Below are 25,288 nucleotides of genomic sequence, written 5' to 3'. Positions count from 1 at the left end.
TCTATAACAATTACCACAAACTTGGTGTTTTAATACAACAGATTTTTTATTCTTTCACAGTTCCAGATGCCAGAAGTCTGAAAGTAGTGTCCCTGGACCAAAATCAAAATCAAGGGCTATTCTCCTTCTAAGGCTCCAGGGAGAATTGTTTCCTCATCTCTTCGAGCTTGTGGTGGCTGCCAGCATTCCTTGGCTTATGGCCACATCCCCACTTCAGTCTTGGGCTCCATGGCCACATTGACTCCTCCATTTCTGTGTGTGTCTGATTTTCTCTTATAAGGGCCCTTGTGATTGCATTTAGGGCTCACCTGAATAATCCAGGACAATGTCCTCATTTCAGAATCCTTGATTTAATCACATCTGAAAAGACCCTTCTTCCTTATAAGGTGACATTTACAGTTTACAGGGATTAGGACGTGATAACTTTGGGTGGCCATTATTTAGCCAATGTATGTAGTGAATTAACTTCCTATGCATCTAGAATGGTACTATGTACCATACTTGGGAAAATCAGGAAAGTACTACCCTTGGGATAGTTAAGAAAATTTTATTCACATATTTTTGTAGAATTTAATTCTCTCACAGAAACCTAGTTGGAAACGGCTATATTGGTGTAGGAAATGACAGAATGAACAGGATTATAAACTTCAGCAATAGACTTAATAAATGCAGGAATATTGAAAATAATAAAGATGGCATCTCATATCAGTGGGCAATTGTTTAATACATGTTGGGACAACTGGTTAGCCATCTGGAAAGAAAAGTTGAATCCATACCTCACACCATACACCAAGATATATTATAAATGTATCAAATATTTAAATGTAAAATATGAAGCTACAGAGGTTCTCAGTAAACATGGGAGTGGTTTCTTTTTTTCTTATTTTGACTTTAGAGTAGAAAAATGTCTTCAAAACAAGATCTATAAGCTGCAAAATGACATGACTAATAAATCTGACCTCATTTTGCAACACAAACACACACACACAGAAGCAAAACTCAAACTTGAACATAGAAAAATAAGTTTGCAATTCTTACTGAAGTGACTAAATTTTTTTTTTTTTCCCGCGGGGGGTATGCGGGCCTCTCACCGCTGTGGCCTCTCCCGCCGCAGAGCACAGGCTCCGGACACGCAGGCCCAGCGGCCATGGCTCACGGGCCCAGCTACTCCGCGGCACGTGGGATCCTCCCAGACCGGGGCACAAACCCGCATCCCCCGCATCGGCAGGCAGACTCCCCACCACTGCGCCACCAGGGAAGCCCAAAGTGACTAAATTAAAAAAAAAATTTTTTTATTGTAGTATAGTTTGATTTACAATATTGTGTTTCAGGTATATAGCAAAGTGATTCAGTTATATATATATTCTTTTTCAGATTCTTTTCCATTATAGGTGATTACAAGATACTGAATATAGCTCCCAGTGCTATACATTAGGTCCTTGTCATTTATCTGTTTTATGTATAGTAGGTGTGTATCTGTTAATCCCAAATGCCTAACTTATCCTTCTCCCTCCTTTCACCTTTGGTAACCATTAGCTTGTTTTCTATGTCTGTGAGTTGTTTCTGTTTTGTAAATAAGTTCATTTGTATCATTTTTTTAGGTTCCACAAATAAGTGATATCATGATATTTGTCTTTATCTGACTTCACTTAAATTTGATAATCTCTAGGTCCATCCATGTCACTGCAAATGGCATTATTTTGTTCTTTTTTATGGCTGAGTAATATTCCATTGTATATATGTACCACATCCTCTTTATCCATCCTGTGCTGATTGACACTTGGGTTGCTTCCATATCTTGGCTATTGTAAATAGTGCTGCTGTGAACATTGGGTTGCATGTGTCTTTTTGAATTAGAGTTTTCGTCTTTTCTAGATATATGCCCAGGAGTGGGATCGCTGGATCATATGGTAACTCTATTTTTAGTTTCTTAAAGAACCTACATACTGTTCTCCATAGCGGCTGCACCAATTTATATTCCCACCAACAGTGTAGGAAGTTTCCTTTTTCTCCATACCCTCTCTCACATTTATCACTTGCAGGCTTTTTGATGATGGCCATTCTGAACAGTGTGAGGTGATACCTCATTGTAGTTTTGATTTGCATTACTCTAATAATTAGTGATTTTGAGCATTGTCTCATGTACCTGTTAGCCATCTGTATGTCTTCTTTGGAGAAATGTCTCTTTAGGTCTTCTGCCCATTTTTTGATTAGGTTGTTTGTTTTTTTAATATTGAGTTGTATGAGCTGTTTGTATGTTTTGAAAATTAAGCCCTTGTGGGTCACATCATTTGAGATATTTTCTCCCACTCCCTAGGTTGTCTTTTTGTTGTTTATGGTTTCCTTTTCTGTGCAAAAGCTTGTAAGTTTCATTAGGCCCCATTTGTTTCTTTTTGCTTTTATTTCTTTTTCCTAGGGAGATTGACCTAAGAAAACATTGCTACAATTTATGTCAGAGACTGTTTTGCCTATGTTCTGTTCTAGGAGTTTTATGGGGTCATATCTTTTAAGTCTTTAAGCCATTTTGAGTTTATTTTTGTGTATGGTGTGAGGGAGTGTTCTAACTTCATTGATTTACATGTGGCTGTCCAGCTTTCCCAACACCAAAGTGACTAAATTTTTTTTAATATACCTAAAAAATACAAAATAAGTTAAAAGACTAACATTGCAGTCAGAAAAATGACAAAGTATGTGAACAGGCTGTTTACAGAAAAAGAAATACAAATGCCTCGTAAGCATATGAAAATTTCAACTTCACTCTTAATAAAAGAAAAGCCACCATGAAATACTACCTGTCACCTATTGGAATTCCTGAAATTCTCAAAATTGGATATAATAGTTTTGGTGAGAATGGAGGCATTCTTTTATGTTCCTGGTGGACTGTATATAGACACAAATCATATGGAGGGTAATTGGCAGTATCTGTCAAAATTAGAAAAGCATGTTTTCCAATGACCTAGTTAATTACTTCTAAGAGTTTATCCACTGATATATTACTTTATGAGATAGGTACAAAGTTATTCTTAGCAATATTTAATAGCAAATGTTGGAGAAACCTAATGTGCATCTATATGGGACAAATTTAACTATGGGCCATCCAGATGAAATACTATGCATCTGTTAAAAGCAAACCAGGAACTTGCTATTTCTAATAAAGAAAAATCTTCATGGCCTAGTTTTTCAAGTTACAATTAAAATTAAAATATTACACATACAGAACAGTATGTATAGGATGCTACCTTTGTGGTTCAAAGATAATGGGGAAGAGAACGTTCATTTTTATATGCTTACTTATGCAGAAAAATCACTGCAATGATACACAAGGAAATAATAACAGTGATGACATTATCTCATGGAGAGAGAATAGGAATTAGATAGATGGAGAACAGGAGTGGGAGGTAAATTTTACTATAAAATATTTTAAGCTTTTAAAAATTATTAAAATAAATATATATCTTAACTTAAATTAAATGAATAAACTTTTGTTCATTTTTTTTCTCAAATATTTATTGAGGGCCTACTTTGTGCCAGGCAGTGTTTTAGGTGCTTGGGATCAGTGAACAAAACAAAGATCCAAACCCTTATGGAGCTTACCTTCAAGTGGTGGGAGAGGGACATTTAAAAATAATCATAATACATACATAGTGTTGTACTTCAGAAGATAATATGTGCTGTGGAAAAAAGCATAAAACAGAGTAAGTTGTATTGGCAGTGTCAGTGGAATTGGGAGAAGGTGTTGCAATGTTAAATATGATTAGCAGGGTAAGTCTTACCAAGAAAGAGCAAATTTAAGCAAAGACTTAAAAGAAGCAAGGGGTTAGTCATGTGGATATCTGAGGAAAGAATGTTCCCAGGTAGCAAGAACAACCAGTGTAGACTCCTTGGGAGAGGGACATGTCAGATGTTTTAAATAAAAGGGTTAGAGGCCAATGTGTCTTTAGCAGAGCAAGAGGGATAGTGGTAGGATATGGGGCCAAAAAGATAATGATATCCATTGGACTTTGTCTTAGCAGAGAAGTAACATGATCTGACAAATTTCTAAAAAACTTACTCTGGTTTTACCAATGATAATTATTACAAATAGGCTGATGGGGAGCAAGTGTAAAATCTGGGACGTAATTTGGAAATAATGGTGCCTTAGACCAGAGGAATAGCAGTGGAAGTGGTGAGAAGTCATTGGAGCTTGGATGTAATTTGAAATTAAATCAACTGGATTCCTGACAGACTAGATGTGGAGTACGAGAGAGAGGACTCAAGGAACAGAAGGTGTGAAGACATTATCTAGGAAAATGAGAGATTAAATGGACTAAGAAATTATACTATGATTGGCTGAGAGTGTTAAGAGCCCACTTGAGTTCTTCATGAGTTTAAAAGTGAGACCAGTCAGTATATTTATTGGTTTTTCTCCAGCTGCATTCAGCTGCATGACTTAGGTCTCATCCAGTCTAAACAAGCAGATCTCTGTGGTATAATGGAAGGATACCCTTGTTAAATTTTTTTTTAACTGAGTTATAGGACATTATACATAGAATGTTCTCATCTTAGTAATTTTAAAAGGAATACATATATGCTTATTTATATTTATACAAAACTTAGAAATATTTCCCTGAGGTTTAGCTGAACATGTTTTTTACATGCTCATTCTAGACATAAATGTACAAGCATTAAATGATCCTTAATAAACCATGCTTCTTATTCTTACTATATTAGCAGGTGGCAAATATAAGATAAGATGTCAATTAAAAAATTGAGGGGGTGGGGATGGACTGGGAGTTTGGGATTGAGAAGTACACACTGCTGTGCTTAAGAGGGATAACCAACAAGGACCTACTGTATAGCAAAAATAAATAAATAAATAATAAATAAATAATTTTTAAAAAATTGAGGTGACAGGCAGGTAGTGACCATTTAAGGCAGGAATGCATTTCAGAGTGCTTACTTATTTAATCTTTTTACAATTAAGCTTATATTATGCAGTTTTTTAAATGAACATCATACTTATTTTGAGCTTAACATAGTATATAAAATTGTTTATACGGATTTTATGTGTTTCTGATCATTTGTTAACTCAAAATGCTTAAAAGTTTTAGTGTGTAAAAACTTTATGAGACTATGAAACAAATGCTTACAAAATATCAAAAGAGTTGGAAGGATTATTAGCCAGATTGAACATCTAGTGAAAACAGCTGGTAAGGGAACATACAGAGGGGGAAAAAAAGAAGTTGGAAATGAAAGGAGGCAAATATCAAAGGCTGAACCAAACATATATAAAAGATATAAATAATTATAACCCACAATCAATAGCAAAGAGGGAATGTGGATGGGGTACATCCAGAAGCAATGCAAGGCATGATATTACAGTGTTGGAGACAATAGTTAGACATTGAATGAATACACCACATGCCATGTGATAGAGCATTTTCACTTGACCCAACTAACTGAGTTCTCTTTTCTGAATTCTCTGTATAAGCTGCTTCTAGGAAATATACACAAATCCAGAAATAACTCAACAATGAGACCCTTTACTAGTGGGTCCTAAGTTACTACCTGTATTTAGTGAGAGTCAAATATGTAGTGTTCTTAGATTTCAGTCATTGAATACCATGACTAAGAACAAGATTGCGTTTCATTTATAGTGAAGCATGTGAATGAATAAAAGGACACAATTTATCATTTAGGTATATGGTAATATATTGTGTTTCCGTGGGTAGAGTTAATACAGGTCTATAATTGCAATTCTAAAAGGTAGTGTTAATACAGGTCTATAATTGCAATTCTAAAAGGAAAAAGGCTCTGAAATACAAAAGGTTCTTTTTCCCTCAGTACATGTTGGCGGTAAAACCTGACTGACCAGGGAACATTAAGAGCCCACCTGAGTTCATTGAGAATTTAAAAGCTATTTATGACCACACACCAGATAAGAGGTTAATATCCAAAATGTATGAAGAACTCATACAACTCAAAAGCCAAAAAGTGAACAATCTGGTTTAAAAATGGGCATAGGACCTGAATAGACATTTTTCAAAAAAAGACATACAGGTGGCCAACAGGTACCGGGAAAGGAGTTCAGCCTCACTAATCATCAGGGAAATGCAAATCAAAACCACAATGAGATATCACCTCACACCTGTAAGAATGGCTGTTATCAAAAAATAAATAAACAACATGTGTTGGCAATGGTGTGGAGAAAAGGGAACCCTAAGGGTGAATGTAAATTGGTATATCCATTATGGAAAATATTATGGAAAAAATTAAAAATAGATCTACCATATGGCCCCACATCTGCATATATATATCCCACTTCTGGGAATATATTGGAAGGAAATGAAATCATTATCTCAAAGTGATACCTGCACCCCCATGCTTATTGCAACATTATTCACTATAGCCACAACATGGAAACAACCTAAGTGTCCATTGGTGAATGAATGCATAATGAAAATGGGATATATATGTGAAAATGTGATATATACATATCACATATATATAGTTACATATGACTGTATATCTATATGTATGTATATGTGAATATTATTCAGCCGTAAAAAGAGAAGGAAATCCTCCCATTTGTGACAACATGAATGGACCTTGAGGGCATTATGCTTAGTGAAATATGTCACACAGAGAAAGACAAATACTGCATGATCTCACATATATGTGAAGTCTTTAAAAAAAAAAATCAAACTCATAGAAACAGAGATTAGAAGGGTGATTGCCAAGAGCTGGGAAGTAGGGGAAATGGGGAGATTTTGGTCAAAGTGTACAAACTCCCAGTTACAAAAGGAATAAGTTCTTGGGATCTAATATTTAGCATGGTACCTATAGTTAACAATACTTATACTATATACTTGAAAGTTGTAAAGAGAGTAGATCTTAAATGTTCTCACCACAAACACACACACACACAAAACTGTAATTAAGTGAGGTGACAGATGGGTTAACTAACCTTACTGAGGTAATCATTTTGCACTATGTGTATCAAATTATCACGTTGTACAGAAATATACCAATTATATCTCAACAAAGCTGGAGGAATAAAATTTCCTCTGAGGAAAAAAATAAAAGCTACTTGTTAATATGTGAAATTATTTATGTTCTATGTTTATATCAAAGGGTGAATATTCACTACAGATAACATGAATGTCTTTGATTATGAGCTGCTGGCTAGACACCATTGACTGGTGTTAGTGGTAAAATTCAATAAATGCATCAAATTATCTTTCTAAATCTGAAAAACTCCAGATTCCTAAATACATTTGTCCCCAAGAGTTTCTAAGACAGGTGTATAAAATCTATAGAATGAGATATGAAGGAAATTATAATGGTGTTCATCTGTGGAGAGAGAGACGGGGCTTTTATTTTTCACTTTACAACCTGCAGTGCTCTTTGAATTTTACCAGCATTATGAATTACTTTAATAAATTTTTTTTAATGACCTTAGAAATAAACATACGATGGATTATCTCTGTGCTATGGGAAAAAAATCAGTTGGCTTTTTGCTCTATCTCATGACTTTTAAGTGGGTAGTACTCTCAACCAAGAGTCCAGAGAAAGGGGAGCATACTATGAGCTAGAGTGGGTAGGATGGACTGTATAATTCTGGGCCTTGGGGCTAAGTTTTAAAATGTGAGGGGTTAGAGAACAAGAAAGGCAATGAAGAGCAAACCAGAAGGAAGGGTTATATTATATGAAATTACATATAGTGTATAATTTGGGGCTTCTTGCTAATTGTACAAATGTGTTTATTTTTACTTTATATTATGCAGTTATACTTTAATCTCTATGTATGGGACTTGAAAATATTCAACAATGTGTATTACATTGTTGAACTTACATAGTAGAACTTTCCTTGCTGTATTCCACATTAGTTAACGGATTTTACATAGCTTGCATGTCATACAGTTGTGAAGACATGAAATAATGACATTGTACTGTGTTTTTGCTTCACCCAGATAACTACTCTAATAGGCTTAAATTATAAGATTTCATTTCTACTAAGTGAAATGTGTGACTAGAAGCAATTTTGTGATCTTGCTATATACCTACTTCTTGTTTTACATTTTTAGCAGTCAATTTTTTTTAAGTTGCCTATAAGCATCACTTGGCTATTAGTTATTTTTATAGATTCTTTTGTCTGTCACTTATATGGACTCTTCATTCCCCAACTTTTCTGTTTAATTACTTATTTTTCTTAGAAACTTTAAACCAGAACTTTTCATAACAAAGCAAATGCTTTCATGAAGTATAAAGTTAATACAAATAGTGTCACCAAGTGCCTCTCTTCTATAAGTTATAGTAAAAGAATTTATTTAAAGCAAATTAAATTTTAATTAAATGTCTCCAGTAATGTTTCTGCATAGGATTTCTTTTTGTATTTAATGTAAAAAGTTTCCAAATCCAAATGTGATTTTTAACCCTTATTATTACTTCTCTTTTTCATTAATATTGGTATTAATATATTGTAACTTCTTCATTTGATTTCTCCAAGAATACAGAAGGATTTTTTCTTCCAGGTCTATTGAGATATAATTAACATATAGCACTGTATAAGTTTAAAGTGTACAGCATAATGATTTGACTTAAGTACATCATGAAATGATTACCACAATAAGTTTAATGAACCTCCATCGTCTCATATAGGTATAAAATAAAAGAATGTATTTTACTTGTGCTGAGAAAGAACTCTTAGGATTCACTTTCCTAACCACTTTCATATATAACATACAGCAGTTTAATCATATTAATCATGTTGTATATTACATCCCTAGTATTTATTTACTTTATAGCTGGAAGTTTGTACATTTGACCACCTTCATCCAGTTTCCTCTGTCCCTCCCCTTTCCTCTGTTAGCCAGAAATCTGTTCTCTTTTTCTTTGAGTGTATTTGGTTGTTTGTTTTTTGAAGTATAATTGACCTATATCACTAGATTAGTACCTGGTGACAACATAGTGATTCCATATTTCTTTTCATTACAAAATGATCACAGTAAATCTAGTTACTATGTCACCATACAAATACATTATTACTGACTGTATTTCCCATACTGTCTATTTCATTCCCATGTTTCATTTATTTTGTAACTGGAAGTTTGTACCTCTTAATTTCCCTCACCTATTTCACTTATCCTCCTCCCCTCCTCCCCTCTGGCAACCACCTGTTTGTTCTCTGTATCTGTGACTCTGTTTTGTTTTGTTATGTTTGTTCACTTATTTTGTTTTTTAGATTCCACATATCAGTGAAATCATATAGTATTCGTTTTTCTCTCTTTAATTCATTTCACTTAGCATGATACCCTATGGGTCCATGCATGTTGTGGCAAATGGAAGGATTTCATCCTTCTTTATGGATGAGTAATATTCCACTGTGCATGTGTGTATATATATACCACGTTTTCCTTAGCCATTCATCTGTCAGAGGGCACTTAGGCTACTTCCATATCTTTGCTATTGTGAATAATGCTTCTGTGAACATTATATAATGTGCATATATCTTTTTGAATTAGTGTTTTTGTTTTCTTTGGAAAAATACCCAGAAGTGGAATTGCTGGATCATATGGTAGTTCTAATTTTTTGAGATAATTCTATACTGTACTCCACAGTGACTACAGCAATTTACATTCTCACCAACAGTGCTTAAGTGTTCCCTTTCCTCCACATTCTAACACTTGTTATTTGTTGTCCTTCTGATAATAGCCATTTTGACAGGTGTGAGGTGATATCTCATGTGGTTTACTCATGATTAGTGATGGTGAGCATCTTTTTATGTGCCTGTTGGCCATCTGTATGTCTTCTTTGGAAAAATTTCTATTCAGATTCCCTGCACATTTTTTAATAGGCTTTTTTTTTTTTTTTGGCTATTGAGTTGTATGATTTCTTTGTATATTTTAGATATTAACCCCATATCATATATATTGCTTGCAAATGTTTTTCTCCCATTCAATATGAAGCTTTTTCATTTTGTTGATAATTTCCATTGCTGTGCAAAAGCTTTTTGGTTTGATATAGTCCCATTTGTTTATTTTTGCGTTTATTTCCCTTGCCTGAGGAGACATGTCCAAAAAAATATTGCTAAGACTGATGTCAAAGAACATACTGTCTTTGTTTTCTTCGAGAATCTTTATGGTTTAAACTCTTATATTTAAGTCTTTAATCCATTTTGAGCTTATTTTTGTATATGGTGTGAGAAAGTAGTCCAGTTTGATTTCTTTGCATATAGCTGTCCAGTTGTCCCAGCACCACTTATTGAAGAGGCTGTCTTACTCCATTGTGTATTCTTGCCTCCTTCATCAAGTATAGGGTGACCATATGTGCATGGGTTTATCTCTGGGCTTTCTATCCTGTTCCATTGATCTATACTTCTGCTTTTGTGCCAGTACCATACTGCCTTGATTACTGTGGCTTTGTAATATACTCTGAAGTCCAGGAGCCTGATTCCTCCAGCTCCATTTTCCTTTCTCAAGATTGCTTTGGCTATTCAGGGACTTTTGTGTTTCCATATAGATTGTGAAATTTTTTGTTCTAGTTTTGTGAAAAATGCCATTGCTAATTTCATAGGGATTGCATTGAATCTGTACATTGCTTTGGGTAGTATAGTCATTTTCACAATGTTGATTCTTCCAATCCAAGAACATGGTATATCTCTCCATCTCTTTGTATCGTCTTTAATTTCTTTCATCAGTGTCTTACAGTTTTCTACATACAGGTCTTTTGTCTCCTTAGGTAGGTTTATTCCTAGGTATGTTTTTGTTGTCATTGCAATGGTAAATGGGAGTGTTTCCTTAATTTCTCTTTCAGATTTTTCATCTTTAATGTATAGGAATGCAAAATATTTCTGTGCATTAATTTTGGATCATGCTACTTTACCAGATTCATTGATTAGGTCTAGTAGTTTTCTGGTAGCATCTTTAGGATTCTCTTTGTATAGTATCATGTCATCTGCAAAGAGTGACAGTTTTACTTCTTCTTTTCCGATTTGGATTCCTTTTATTTCTTTTTCTTCTCTGACTGCTGTGGCTAAAACTTCCAAAACTATGTTGAATAATAGTGGTAACAGTGGACAACCTTATCTTGTTCCTGATCTTAGAGGAAATGGTTTCAGTTTTCACCATTGAGAACGATGTTGGCCGTGGGTTTCTCCTATATGACCTTTCTTATGTTGAGGTAAGTTCCCTTTATGCCTACTTTCTGGAGGGTTTTTATCTTAAATGGGTGTTGAATTTTGTCGAAAGCTTTTCTGCATCTATTGAGATAATCATATGGTTTTTATCCTCCAATTTCTTAATATGGTGTATCACATTGATTGATTCACATATATTGAAGAATCCTTGCATTCCTGGGATAAACCCCACTTGATTATAGTGTATGACCCTTTTAATGTGCTGTTGGATTCCGTTTGCTAGTATTTTGTTGAGGATTTTTGCATCTATGTTCATCAGTGATATTGGCCTGTAGTTTTCTTTCTTTGTGACATCTTTCTCTGGTTTTGGTATCAGGGTGATGGTGGCCTCGTAGAATGAGTTTGGGAGTGTTCCTCCCTCTGCTATATTTTGGAAGAGTTTGAGAAGGTAGGTGTTAGCTCTTCTCTAAATGTTTGATAGAATTCGCCTGTGAAGGCCTGTGGTCCTGGGCTTTTGTTTATTGGAAGATTGTTAATCACAGTTTCAGTTTCAGTGCTTGTGATTGGTCTGTTTATATTTTCTGTTTCTTCCTGGCTCAAGTCTTGGAAGGTTGTGCTTTTCCAAGAATTTGTCTATTTCTTCCAGGTTGTCCATTTTATTGGCATATAGTTGCTGGTAGTAGTCTCTCATGATCCTTTGTATTTCTGCAGTGTCACTTGTTACTTCTCCTTTTTCATTTATAATTTTATTGATTTGAGTCTTCTCCCTTTTTTTCTTGATGAGTCTGGCTAATGGTTTATCAATTTTGTTTATCTTCTCCAAGAACCAGCTTTTAGTTTTATTGATCTTTGCTATTGTTTTCTTCACTTCTTTTTCATTTATTTCTGATCTGATCTTTATGATTTCTTTCCTTCTGCTATCTTTGAGGTTTTTTTGTTCTTTCGCTAATTGCTTTAGGTGTAAGGTTAGATTGTTTATTTGAGATGCTTCATGTTTCTTGAGGTAGGATTGTATTGCTATAAACTTCCCTCTTAGAACTGCTTTTGCTGCATCCCATAGGTTTTGGGTCTTTGTGTTTTCATTGTCATTTGTTTCTAGGTAGTTTTTGATTTCCTCTTTGATTTCTTCAGTGATCTCTTGGTTATTTAGTAGTGTATTATTTAACCTCCATGTGTTTATATTTTTTACAGATTTTTTCCTGTAATTGATATCTAGGCCCATAGCGTTGTGGTCAGAAAAGATACTTGATATGATTTCAGTTTTCTTAAATTTACCAAGGCTTGATTTGTGACCCAAGGTATGATGTATCCTGGAGAATGTTCCATGAGCACTTGAGAAGAAAGTGTATTCTGCTGTTTCTGGATGGAATATCCTATAGATATCAATTAAGTTCATCTTGTTTAATGTGTCATTTAAAGCTTGTGTTTCCTTATTTATTTTCATTTTGGATGATCTGTCCATTGGTGAAAGTGGGGTGTTAAATTCCCCTACTATGATTGTGTTACTGTCGATTTCCCCCTTATGGCTGTTAGTATTTTCCTTATATATTGAGGTGCCCCTATGTTAGGTGCATAAATATTTACAGTTGTTATATTCTTGGATTGCTCCCTTGATCATTATGTAGTGTCCTTCTTTGTCTCTTGTAATACTCTTTATTTTAAAGTCTATTTTGTCATATGAAAATTGCTACTCCAGCTTTCTTTTTATTTCCATTTGCATGGAATATCTTTTTCCATCCCCTCACTTTCAGTCTGTATGTGTCCCTAGGTCTGAAGTGGTCTCTTGTAGACAGCATATATATGGGTCTTGTTTATTTATCCATTCAGCCAGTCTATGTCTTTTGGTTGGAGCTTTAATCCATTTACATTTAAGGCAGTTATCATTATGTATGTTCCTATTACCATTTTCCTACTTGTTTTGGGTTTGTTTTTGTAGGTCTTTTCCTTCTCTTGTGTTTCCTGCCTAGAGAAGTTCCTTTGGCATTTGTTGTAAAGCTGGTTTGGTGGTGCTGAATTCTCTTAGCTTTTGCTTGTCCATAAAGGTTTTAATTTCTCTGTCAAATCGAATGAGATCCTTGCCAGCTAGAGTAATATTGGTTGTAGGTTTTTCCCTTTCATCACTTTAAATATGTCCTGCCAGTCCCTTCTGGCTTGCAGAGTTTCTGCTGAAAGATCAGCTGTTAACCTTATGGGGATTCCCTTGTATGTTATTTGTTGTTTTTCCCTTGCTGCTTTTAATATTTTTTCTTCATATTTATTTTTTGATAGTTTGATTAATATGTGTCTTGGCGTGTTTCTCCTTGAATTTATCCTGTATGGGACTCTCTGTGCTTCCTGGACTTGATTGACTATTTCCTTTCCCATACTAGGGAAGTTTTCAACTATAATCTCTTCAAATATTTTCTCAGTCCGTTTCTTTTTCTCTTCTTCTTCTGGAACCCCTATAATTCGAATATTGGTGCGTTTAATGTTGTCCCAGAGGTCTCTGAGACTGTCCTCCATTCTTTTCATTCTTTTTTCTTTATTCTGCTCTGCGGTAGTTATTTCCATTATTTTATCTTCCAGGTCACTTATCCTTTCTTCTGCCTCAGTTATTCTGCTATTGATTCCTTCTAGAGAATTTTTAATTTCATTTATTGTGTTGTTCATCATTGTTTGTTTGCTCTTTAGTTCTTCTAGGTGCTTGTTAAACGTTTCTTGTATTTTCTCCATTCTATTTCCAAGATTTTGGATCATCTTTACTATCATTACTCTGAATTTTTTTTCAGGTAGACTGCCTAGTTTCTCTTCATTTGTTTGGTCTGGTTGGTTTTTACCTTGCTCCTTCATATGCTGTGTGTTTCTCTGCCTTCTCATTTTGCTTAACTTACTGTGTTTGGGATCTCCTTTTCGCCTGCTGCAGGTTCATAGTTCCTGTCGTTTTTGGTGTCTTCCCCCAATGGCTAAAGTTGGTTCAGTGGCTTGTGTAGGCTTTCTCGTGGAGGGGACTGGTACCTTTTGTTCTGGTGGCTGAGGCTGGATCTTGTCTTTCTGGTGGGCAGGACTACGCCCGGAGGTGTGTTTTGGGGTGTCTGTGACCGTATTATGTTTTTAGGCAGCCTCTCTGCTAATGGGTCGGGTTGTATTCCTGTCCTGCTAGTTGTATGGCATAGGGTGTCCAACACTGTATCTTTCTGGTCATTAAGTGGAACTCAGTCTTACCATTGAGATGCAGATCTCTGGGAGAGATTTCGCTGTTTCATATTACGTGGAGCCAGGTTATCTCTGGTGGACCATGTCCTCAAGTTGGCCCTCCCACCTCAGAGGCACAGGCTGGACAACCAGCCGGAGCCCCAAGACCCTGTCAGCCACATGGCTCAGAGAAAAAGAAAGAAAGAAAAAAATAAAATAAAGTTATTAAAATTAAAAATTTTTTAATTATTAATAATAAAAAAATTTGAAAAGTAATTTTTAAAAAAAAGAAAGAAAAAAGAGAGCAGCGAAACCAAAAAACAAATCTGCCAATGATAAGCAGCACTAAAAACTATACAGAAAAATAAAGAAAAAGACGACAGACAGAACCCTAGGACAAATGGTAAAAGCAAAGCTATATAGACAAAATCACACAAAGAAGCATATACATACACACTCGTAAAAAGAGAAAAAGGGAACATTTATTTATATCTTTATATTAAAAGGAAGAGAGCAACCAAATCAATAAACAAATCCACCAATGGTAATAAACTCTAAGTACTAAACTAAGATTAACATAAAACCAGAAACAAATTAGATGCAGAAAGCAAACCCCAAGTCTACAGTTGCTCCCAAAGTCCACCTCCTCAATTTGGGATTTCGTTGTCTATTCAGGTATTCCACAGATGCAGCGTACATCAAGTTGATTGTGGAGATTTAATCCACTGCTCCTGAAGCTGCTGGGAGAGATTTCTCTTTCTTTGTTCGCACAGCTCCTGGGGTTCAGCTTTGGATTTGGCCCCACCTCTGCATGTAGGTCGCCTGAGTGTGTCTGTTCTTTGCTCATATAGGAGGGGCTTAAAGGAGCAGCTGATTCTGGGGCTCTGGCTCACTCAGGCCAGGGGGAGGGAGGGGTACGGAATGCGGGACAAGCCTGCAGTGGCAGAGGCTGGCGTGATGTTCCCCCAGCCTGAGGCACGCCGTGTGTTCTCCTGGGGAAGTTGTCCCTAGATCACGGGACCCTGGCAGTGGCAGGCTGCACAGGCTCCCAGGAGAGGAGATATGGATAGTGACCTGTGCTTGCACACAGGCTTCTTGGTGGCTGCAGCAGCCTTACTGTTTCATGCCCGTCTCTTGTGTCCACACTGATAGCCGCGGCTCACACCCATCTCTGGAGCTCGTTTAGGTGGTGCTCTGAATCTCCTTGCACACCCCAAAACAATAGTCTCTTGCCTCTTAGGCCTTTCCAGACTCCCTCCCGGCTAGCTGTGGTGCACTTGCCCCCTTCAGGCTGCGTTCACACAGCCAACCCCAGTCCTCTCCCTGGCATCTGACTTCCGAAGCTGGAGCCTCAGCTCCCAGCCCCCACCTGCCCTGGCAGGTGAGCAGACAAGCCTCTCGGGCTGATGAGTGCTGGTTGGCACCTACTCCCTGTGCTAGAATCTCTCCACTTTGCCCTCTGCACCCCTATTGCTGTGCTCTCCTCCGTGGCTCCGAAGATTCCCCCTTGCCACCCCCCACCTCTGCCCATAAAGGGGCTTCCTAGTGTGTGGAAACTTTTCCTCCTTCACAGCTCCCTCCCAGAGGGGCAGGTCCTGCCCTATTCTTTTGTCTCTGTTTTTTCTTTTTTCTTTTGCCCTAGCCAGGTACTTGGGGAGTTTCTTGCCTTTTGGGAAGTCTGAGGTCTACCAGCGTTCAGTAGGTGTTCTGTAGGAGTTGTTGCACAGGTAGATGTATTTCTGATGTATTTGTGGGGAGGAAGGTGATCTCCAAGTCTCACTCCTCCTCCATCTTGAAGGTCTCCTGATCACAGTATCTTTACATGGTTTTTTTTTGGTAAAGATTTTTTTGCTGTACACCATTTTTAAAGTCTTTATTGAATTTGTTACTGTATTGCTTCTGTTTTATGTTTTGGTTTTTTGGCCACGAGGCATGTGCGATCTTAGCTCCCCGACCAGGTATCAAACACTCACCTCCTGCATTAGAAGGCAAAGTCTTAACCACTGCACCACCAGGGAATTCCCTCTTTACATGTTATTTTAATATTTTCATTCCAAAAAGAAAAGTAAAGCCATAAAACTACTTACTTCTAGCTGCAAGCATTAGCCAATTTCTTCATCCTAAACAGGACCTATAGACTGATTTTCATACAAATCAGTTGCTGTTGCTATGTTATTGTCACATATATGTACCTATCCATCATCCCTTTCTATCTCCAATGTTGAGTGTACTACTTACGAAACAATTCTGAATTCTTTTTTTTCTCATACTTCAAACATACCACATGATTTTATACAAACTGTTCAAGAGATAGCAGCTTCTATAAAATGATTGGGAAGCTCATATTTTGCTAAATTACCTAGATCCAATTATATTTTATACTTTATATTATTAAGCTTTCTAGTAGTAAACTTATATTACGATCTTAAAAAACCAAAACAAATAAAAGAATTTCTAATAGTGTTGTTGTGATTTACCACATATTAAAGTAAATATTGGGAGCTGCTTGAATTTATCTCATGGTCATTTCCTAGAATCTAGTAATCATATTGTTATGTTATATTTATAAATTGAAATTTATTTATTTTACTTACGTTGCCCAATAGGAATAAGACACAAAGTATAAAAAATATATAACTAAATAAATATTGGTAATTTGGTAAGAATTTTATCCTGTTACAATTTATTTTCGATGAATATTAAAGAAAGTGTTTCTTGCTACATATATAAAGCTTTTTGACTCAAAAATTTTCAGTATATGTACAAATTTTCATATATATATATATGAAGATTATGCAGTTGTAATTTCACTGTAGACTTTCCCAAACCACTGGAGTAAATTTCTCTCTTTACCCATTTGCTGACTAGTTGTGATCTACCAATGGAAGCAATCATTCAGTTGATCTTAACACCTGAATCATCAAGCCAATTTAAGTATTCTAGATAGTAATATCTTCAGCTCAAGCCTAACTGGAACATCAGTATGGGACTCAAGTAAATGAACATAGATTTTGGTGGACTTTGCTGTCTCTTTTCTTGTTTGTTTTTTGCTCTATAATTCACCTTTTGCATGTTAAAACTTCAGGTTCAAATTCAGACAGATTCTAATTTCTTCATTCTTTCATTCTTCTGATTGAATCTTCAATTTTAAATTTATTCCAGTTCCCAAATACCATTGTTCACAGTGACCCTATTGTAGTGGTTGTAGATTGGTTTATAAATATTTCCTAACCTAATTTGGACTTTGAATTTAGAGGGGGAAAAAATACCAGATTAACGCTTTAGGACTATTTTCAGCATCTGATTGGAATTTTTAATTTTTGTTATGTGTTTGAAGTAAGGACAAACTATAGTCTAAACCAGGTTTAGTCTATCGTTTGATTCTTTTCTTATTTTTCTTTACTTATCCATACTAATTATATGTGTTCCCATGTTTTAGATTTTTGTGTATGTGCTTAGATTTTTAAACGTGAAGTGTCTGAAGAACTTTATTACTACTTTCTTTTAGCTATCTTACAAGATCAATGTGGTTATTCAGTCACAAACAGAAATAGTTCCCTAGGATAGTTCATCTTAGCAGTTTATTTTTAATACTTTAGAGACTGAACATTCTCTGATAAAATAAGTTCATTCTTCTTCATAGAAAAAATTTTGATGACAGCTTTATTAAAATACAATTTGTTATAAATTTCACAATTTTAAATTGTACAGTTCAGTGCTTTTTGGTGTATTCAGAATGTTGTACATCAATTACCACTTATTCCAGAACATTTTCATCACCCCAAAAAGAAACCCTGTACCCCTTAGCAGTCACTCTTCATTCCCCTCTACTCCAGGCCCCTGGCAGTCATTAATCTTCTTTTTGCCTCTATGTATTTGCCTATTCTGTACATTTTATGTACATAGAATCATACATTATTCTGCTCTTTGTGTCTTGATCCTTTCACTTAGCATAATGTTTTCAAGTTTCATCCATGTTGTAGCATGTGTCAGAATTTCATTCCTTTTTATGGCCAAATAATATTCCATTGTATTGATGGTAGTACATTTTATGTATCTGTTCATCAACTCATGATAGTTTATTCTTTTTGAATAAGTTATTATCAGCGACAGGAAGCCTAAAATTATCTTTTGGTACAGAGCAGTCTTTGATGTAGGTTTTAGGCATTAAAAACTTGTGGGTTTTTGTTGTTTTTTTTTAGTTTTGGTATGTTTTTTAACAGTTATAATGGATTTAAACTTACCTTTCAAAACTAAAAAGTTGTTAATTACAAAACACATCTGACTCCCAAAAGTTTTGAATGAAGGTATTGTGTAAACTCTCTGGAAATTAAGAGAAAAGGAGAATTTGGTCATCTGTTGAGAATATTTAATTTATCCTTTTTTCTAGATAAACATTCACTAGACCCTGCCTTCCTTACGTCTGTAACTAAAGTGCATCCTTTTTGAAAAGAGAGTCTCTCTTCTGTTTTCGCCACCAGGAACTGAGTTCATTTTTGTCTAGATTATAAAGTAGCAGCTTCTTTACATCTGTGAGCACCTTACTTTACATCTATTAAAGAAGTTAACAAACTGAATTTTAACAATCGGTATACTTGTCACTTTTCTAGCTACCGGCCTGTAAGCTGCTTGAAAACAAAAACTGTCATTTATCTCTTGGCTTTTTTCTACAAGGCTGGCAAAGAGTTTCTACTCATTTGTTTGCTGGAAGAATAATGAATGAATATGTAGAGTCAATAAGTATTATCACTTATTTTCCCTATTCTTTGGTACAGTGTTTCTCAACATTTTTTAATAGGTAAGTGTTAAAACTTTCAAGAAGAATGTCATTGTTTTTCAGTTACAAAAATGTTGGGAACCTATATTGTTAAAAATTAGATCACAACCCAAAGCTTTATGAAGGAACATTACAAATCAAGGGGAAATGGACCTCTACAGTGAACATTCAGAGAAGTAACATTTCTAAATACAACAAGTTTCAAAAACATAAATATTTAGAAAACTGTTTATTGCATAAAACTCCTATGAAGCCTGTAAATCTGCTTGCAAAATCAGCTGATTTTAATTTCTAAATAAGAGAAAATTTTACTCAAGAAAATTTTGAAAATGATCATCACCATATTCTTTTTAATACTGACTTTTAGAATATTTGAGTCTTTTAGGGGTTCCTTTTGATTAGATAAATGCAACTTACAGATTTGATGACAGTCATCTTAAGGCAGATTTACAGGCTTCATAGAATTTTTATTCTCCTCATTAATTATATGTCACCAAAAGTTTCTTTGTATTTGCTGTCTTTAACCAGCATTCTGTGTGACAGTAAATTTGAAAATGTAGGACTGGTAGTTAAACAATTTAAACCTCTGTAATAATCACAAACACCATGGTGTCAAGGAGGTCATCCGAGTGATCAGCTGCCTGAGTGGCTGAGATGCAAGCATGCTTCTCAGGCCCCTAGGATAGTCATTGACTCATATGCCTCGGGTGCTCTCAAATCATTCCATTAGATAACTATGCAGTTACTAATTTCTTAAATTAAAAATTTAAACAGATGTTTTTACCACCTTTAACATGAACTCCTTGGAAAACTCTGTGACCTTCTAGATCAGCGATCAGCTAACTTTTTCTGTTAAAGGCCAGGTAGATAGTAAATATTTTAGGCTTGACTGACCAGCAGGTCCTCAACTACTGTTGAGGCATGAAAGAAGTCACAGGTGATACATGAACGAATGAGCATGGCTGTGTTTCAGCTTTATTTATGGACACTTAAATTTGAATTTCATATAATTTTCAGGTGTCATGATTTTTTTTTCTTGTGGTGCTTTCTGAACCACTTAAAATGTAAATACCATTCTTGGCTTGGGGGGACGCGGGGGGCATACAAAAAACAGGTGGCAAACTGGGTTTGTTCGCTGGCTGAAGTTGGCCAACCCCTACTCTAGATGGTTAAATCTTCTGGTTGGGAAAAGTCTGCTGTAATGCATTCTTAAACTCCTCCACTACCAATTCTATCATGGCATCCCAAAGTGATTTGAGCTTATGCCTGAAGACAAAAGATGTTCAATTTGTTACCAGCAGCTTCTGTGTGACCCCAATAATGTTGCTTCTTTCTCCCACTTCACAAGTAGCTCACAGAAGTAAATAAAAGGAAATTTCATCGCTGCCTGCTGTGAAACTAATTGTCTTTTGTTAAGATGATGTAGTGTGGTATAAGGAAAGAAAAGCTGGGAAACTTAGAAACCAGGGTGTAGTTGGTTTTACCACTACGCAAAGTGGTCAAATTTCTCAAACTTCTGAGGCTTCATTTTCTCTCCTGCTCATCTGGAAGAAGTATTGAGGTTATATTGTAGTAGTAGATATGAAATCACTGGTAAAGTAAAAAGCATAAAAATCATTGCCATTGTGGTGGTGGTAGTATTGAATGCTTTATTATTTACTCTTACATAAGATTTCTTGCAGGGTTCCCTATATATGCTGATATATTCCTCTTGAAGATTAGGTATAGATTAAGGATTGCTCATAAACTTTCCACGGGCATTTTACCACCACATACTCTCACACTTTCAAGCTACCCTCATCTCCTTACTGTATAGGTGTACCAAGTTCATTACTAACAGTACTATGAAATTTTTAAATTATATTCCTCATATTTTTCTTATTCCTTTATGAGGGCAGAGACTTTGTCTCATCCCTGTTGTATCTTCAGTATCTAAAACAATGTCTGGAATATATTTGAGTCTCATAAATAGTTTCTGAGTGAATCAATGACAAAGATAATCCCATATGTTTACTTGCCTTTCATTATCAAAAGGCATATAGAAAGCTCCTTACAAACAAAATGTATTTAAATGCATAAAATACATAGGACTACAAAGGAAATCTACTTTTTGCAACTTTACTAAAATACAGTTCTATCCACAGATCCTTTAGGGTCCATGAACCCTGGTTTTTAAAATACGGAAGAATTTTTAACTAGTATCAGGAGACACACAATCCATAACTCTAAACTGCAAAATTACTTTGACAGGATCAAAAAGCAAATGCAAGCTTCATTTGGTCTTTTTAAGAAATCCTTCCTCTGCACTTTTAAATTATAACAAAAAGAACAATGGTTTTTTAAAAGAAAACAATGGATTTTCTTTTGGTTGCAGTAAGAAAAAACAGAGTTTAGCAAGCCTGTTTTAAAAGGGCATTTGCCTGGGAAGATACTAGAGTATCATGAAATTCACAGGTGGGAAGAAAATGAACAAGGATAGCTCTGGGGATTTCACCTTTCTCTAGAGTAGAGCCATTCATGGGGACTCCCACTCATATGTCAAAATTTCAAGCTACTAAAAGAGAAACCTGGATGATTCAGCTTAGATCACAGATGCATTCCTGAATTGGTCAGCCAAAGTCAGAGGGTAGAATTATGCGGTAGAGCTATGAGCACTGAGGGCCACTGTTCGGTGTCAGGGTGAGCTGGGAAGCTACTTCAAGAGATGTGTAGTCTTATTAGTTTGACTCCAGAAAATAGTACATTTATTTTATATTTATTAATGTCTCAAGATGAAACTTTACACTCAAAGCTACAAGACATCTTTGTCCACTGACAATTAGACTACCTTTACAATTATGAATTTCAATATGTGCCAGATCACCCACTGCCATATTAATAAATGGCTTAATATCTTATAATACAGTATGCCAGTATAATGTAGTGGCAATATAGCATAGGGGCTTAAGAGTGTAGGCCCTTGAGCTAGACTTGCATGGCTTCATATCCACCTCCACCGCTTTATTAGCTGTGAAAGTTTGGACAAATTACTCAATCTCTGACCCTCATTTTTGCTGTCTATAAAAAGGAAGTTTATCAGTGAGCTTTTGCTGCAGTACAGACCACCACAAAAATCTCACTGGCATGTCACAAATGCATTTAGTTCTTGCTCAGAAGTCTGGGGGGTAAGCAGGAGGAGGTCTGATCCAGGTTGAGCTCAACTGGACGTGGTTCCAAGTAGAGGATGGGCCTAAGTCTGTGCCACATGTCTCATCTTCCTTGGACCTATAGCTACCTGAAACATTTTTTTCTCAGAATAAAAAGCAAGAGTGCAAGGAGGAAGCCCACTTACTAAAGCTATGTATTTCAAGGTTCTGCTTGTGTGTTGCCTGCTGTTATCCTCTTTGGTCAAAGCAAGTCACGTGGCCAAGCCCAAACTCAAAGAGCAGAGAGGTATACATGCACCTCCCATGAACGTGTGGTGGGGAAAGGGAGGAATAATCTAATATACCACAGAGATTTAATATTAGTACCTAGCTAATAGAATTGTAAGTTTAACACTATACATACGGAGCTTAGAATAGCACTTGGCACATAGTAAATGCCCAATAAGTATTTGTTATTATTAGGCATACTCTTATGCAGAAACTCACACAGAAGTTCAGTATTGTTTACCGGTGATATAAGGTAGATATTTTACAAATGTGTCACTTCAAAACAGGCATGCTTAAATTTAATTAAAAACTTATCTCTAATTTTTAAATTGTAGATTAAATAAACAAGATTATATGTCTTTCAGACTGGCCAGCCAGCTTCTGGGATAGTCAGAGTGGTTACTGCCTCAATTACTTAATTCAGTGAAGTCATAGAACTACTAAAGATTGAGTTCTGCCTTCTCATTTTAGAGATAATATGTTGGGCCAAGAATGGTAAGGTATCTAAATCAAAGATAAAGAGATAGATTGATGGAAGGTGGATAGATAAATGATAAATAGATAAGTAATTAAATAGAAAATGGGAATGCAAGGAATCACCTAGATCTCTAGAATTCCAGTTGAAAACTCTTCCCACTATATTACACAGCCCAGGTGTTGTTTCCTGTAGTTTTGTTTTGGGTTTTTTTTGAATTTTATTTTTTTATACAGCAGGTTCTTACTATCTATTTTATACATATTAGTGTATACACATCAACCCCAATCTCCCAATTCATCCCACCCCCCACCATCCTTTACCCCCTTGGTGTCCATACGTTTGTTCTCTACTTCTGTGTTTCTATTTCTGCCCTGCAAACCGGTTCATCTGTACCATTTTTCTAGGTTCCACATATATGCGTTAATATACTTGTTTTTCTCTTTCTGACTTACTTCACTCTTTATGACAGTCTCTAGGTCCATCCACGTCTCTACAGATGACCCAATTTTGTTCCTTTTTATGGTAGAGTAATATTATCTAAGTGCTGTTTATCATATTTTTTTCTTTCAGCAACCCATATAAGAAGAAATAATTTTAAGAAGCTTTTAAAATAATTTTTTCAACTTCCTTCAACTGAGAAGAATATTATTATAGGATAGGGTTTACTTATAATGTTAAAAAAAAAAAACTAATCCTTACAGAAACCTTCACTTACCTACTTAACTAATATTTATTGAGTACTTATCTGTTAGGTACTTGGGCATACGGCAGAAAAAGAAAAAAAAAGCTGGTCTTGTGAGCATACATTACATAGAGGAGACAGGCAGTAAACAAACTAATGCATAGTATATTCCACAATCCTTTATCTGCAATTCCAAAATCCAAAAGCTCTAAAACTGAAAGTTTTTGCAATTCATATAATGGTAAAACCTGACCTAATCTTAACTTGTTTAGTGGTAAAACTGATATGAGCTATTTATTGTCTTTTTACAAATACCACTGAGAATGGATATATGTTTTGCTGTGGAGATATTAACATTTTATTTCAGAGTGCTGTCCCAGACCTCTCAGACTAGGGGGAGAGGCCGCATAATTATAGTCCATTTACCATATTACCTTTAAAAACTCAAATAATACTTAATCCCAAAACACATCTGGCCCCCTGGGGATTATATTGGGTTGTTTAATATCTAGAAATTATAAATACTGTGACTGGAAATGAAGTACGTATGGGTATAGAAAAATGAGGGTCAGTAGGGAGAGGGATGAATGCTGGAGGGTGGGAAAGTTGTTTAGCTAGTAGTAAGAGAAAACCTCTCTGGGAGGTGACATTTGAGCAGATTCTTGAAACATGCAGTGGAGCTCTCAGGGAAAAGAATGTTTCAGTCATTGGGAACAGACATGCACCTAGATGGAGAAATGTTCCAGTCTGAGGAGGAACCAAGGTCAAAGACCTTACCCAAAAGTGTGCTTAGTATATTTAAGGAAGAACAAGAAGACCACTAGGCTGTAGATTACACAGCAAGGGGAAAAATGATAGGATAGGCTCTCAGAGGTAGCCAGGGCCCAATCATCTAAGGCAAGATAAGGCCTTTGGATTTTATCATAGATGCTCTGGGATATCTTTGAAGTGTTTTGATCAAGAGTGTCTAAAATCCAATTTTCTTATTAAAAATATTGCTCTGTGGATAATAAAAATATCCTTTTTTTGCTATATGGATAATAGATTGTTGCAGTACCAAAGATTAGAAAAAATAAATGATCATAATTGTTTGAAATTCAGAAATTTAACAGTGATTGGTCATTTTTAATAAAATACTCTTAATCGTACTTTAATAAAATAGTATCATAGGTGTTCATTGAGCAAGTGCTGTGCTTTGAATGAATAATCTAAATATTACTTAACTATCATGTTTGTTCTTTCTTTCTAGATTTTTCTCTAAGCATTAGGGCTGAGAAACTAGCTTGGTCATGATAATGCTATTCCCAGTCTCCCTTCCTCTTCCAGAGAGTCTTCTCTTCTACCTGCTGGGAGATAACTAGAGGAAAGAGCCCTGGATTTGAAATGATAAGAACTGGTTTGTCACACTGGCTCTGCTACCAGTTGATTGTAACAATGGCTGAGTTGTTTAACCTGTCTGGATTTCAGTTTCCTATCCTGTAAGATATGGGGATTGAATCATCTGATTTATATAGCTCTTTCTTACCTGGAGTCATAAATTTAGCAAGTCCTGTGTGTAAGACTAAAATTCTATGATTCTTAACGAGACCTCGTTAAGAATCTCAAAATGTCTTTAAATATGAATCTAAAGAAATATAGAATAACTGTCTGT

General features: G+C 35.6%; 1 protein-coding gene across 11 annotated transcripts in view; it reads left to right on the top strand.

Moving 5' to 3' along the window:
* The window catches only part of MBD5 (methyl-CpG binding domain protein 5), a 413,679-nt gene that overhangs the window by 144,689 nt on the left and 243,702 nt on the right, over positions 1-25,288 (top strand). Inside the window, exon 6 of one of the 11 annotated variants that reach the window (XM_089916839.1) lies at positions 61-25,115. The exons of the other annotated variants lie outside the window; for them this stretch is intronic. The gene's annotated coding sequence lies outside the window, so the exon portion shown is untranslated. The remainder of the gene's footprint in view (positions 1-60; positions 25,116-25,288) is intronic. 11 annotated transcript variants of the gene reach the window in all.

Source organism: Delphinapterus leucas, chromosome 8, assembly GCF_059928025.1.
Source record: "Delphinapterus leucas isolate spDelLeu-1000000601 "Yukka" chromosome 8, BTC_Dleu_Yukka2, whole genome shotgun sequence".
Taxonomy (NCBI): domain Eukaryota; kingdom Metazoa; phylum Chordata; class Mammalia; order Artiodactyla; family Monodontidae; genus Delphinapterus; species Delphinapterus leucas.
This window is presented reverse-complemented; position numbering and strand designations above follow the sequence as displayed.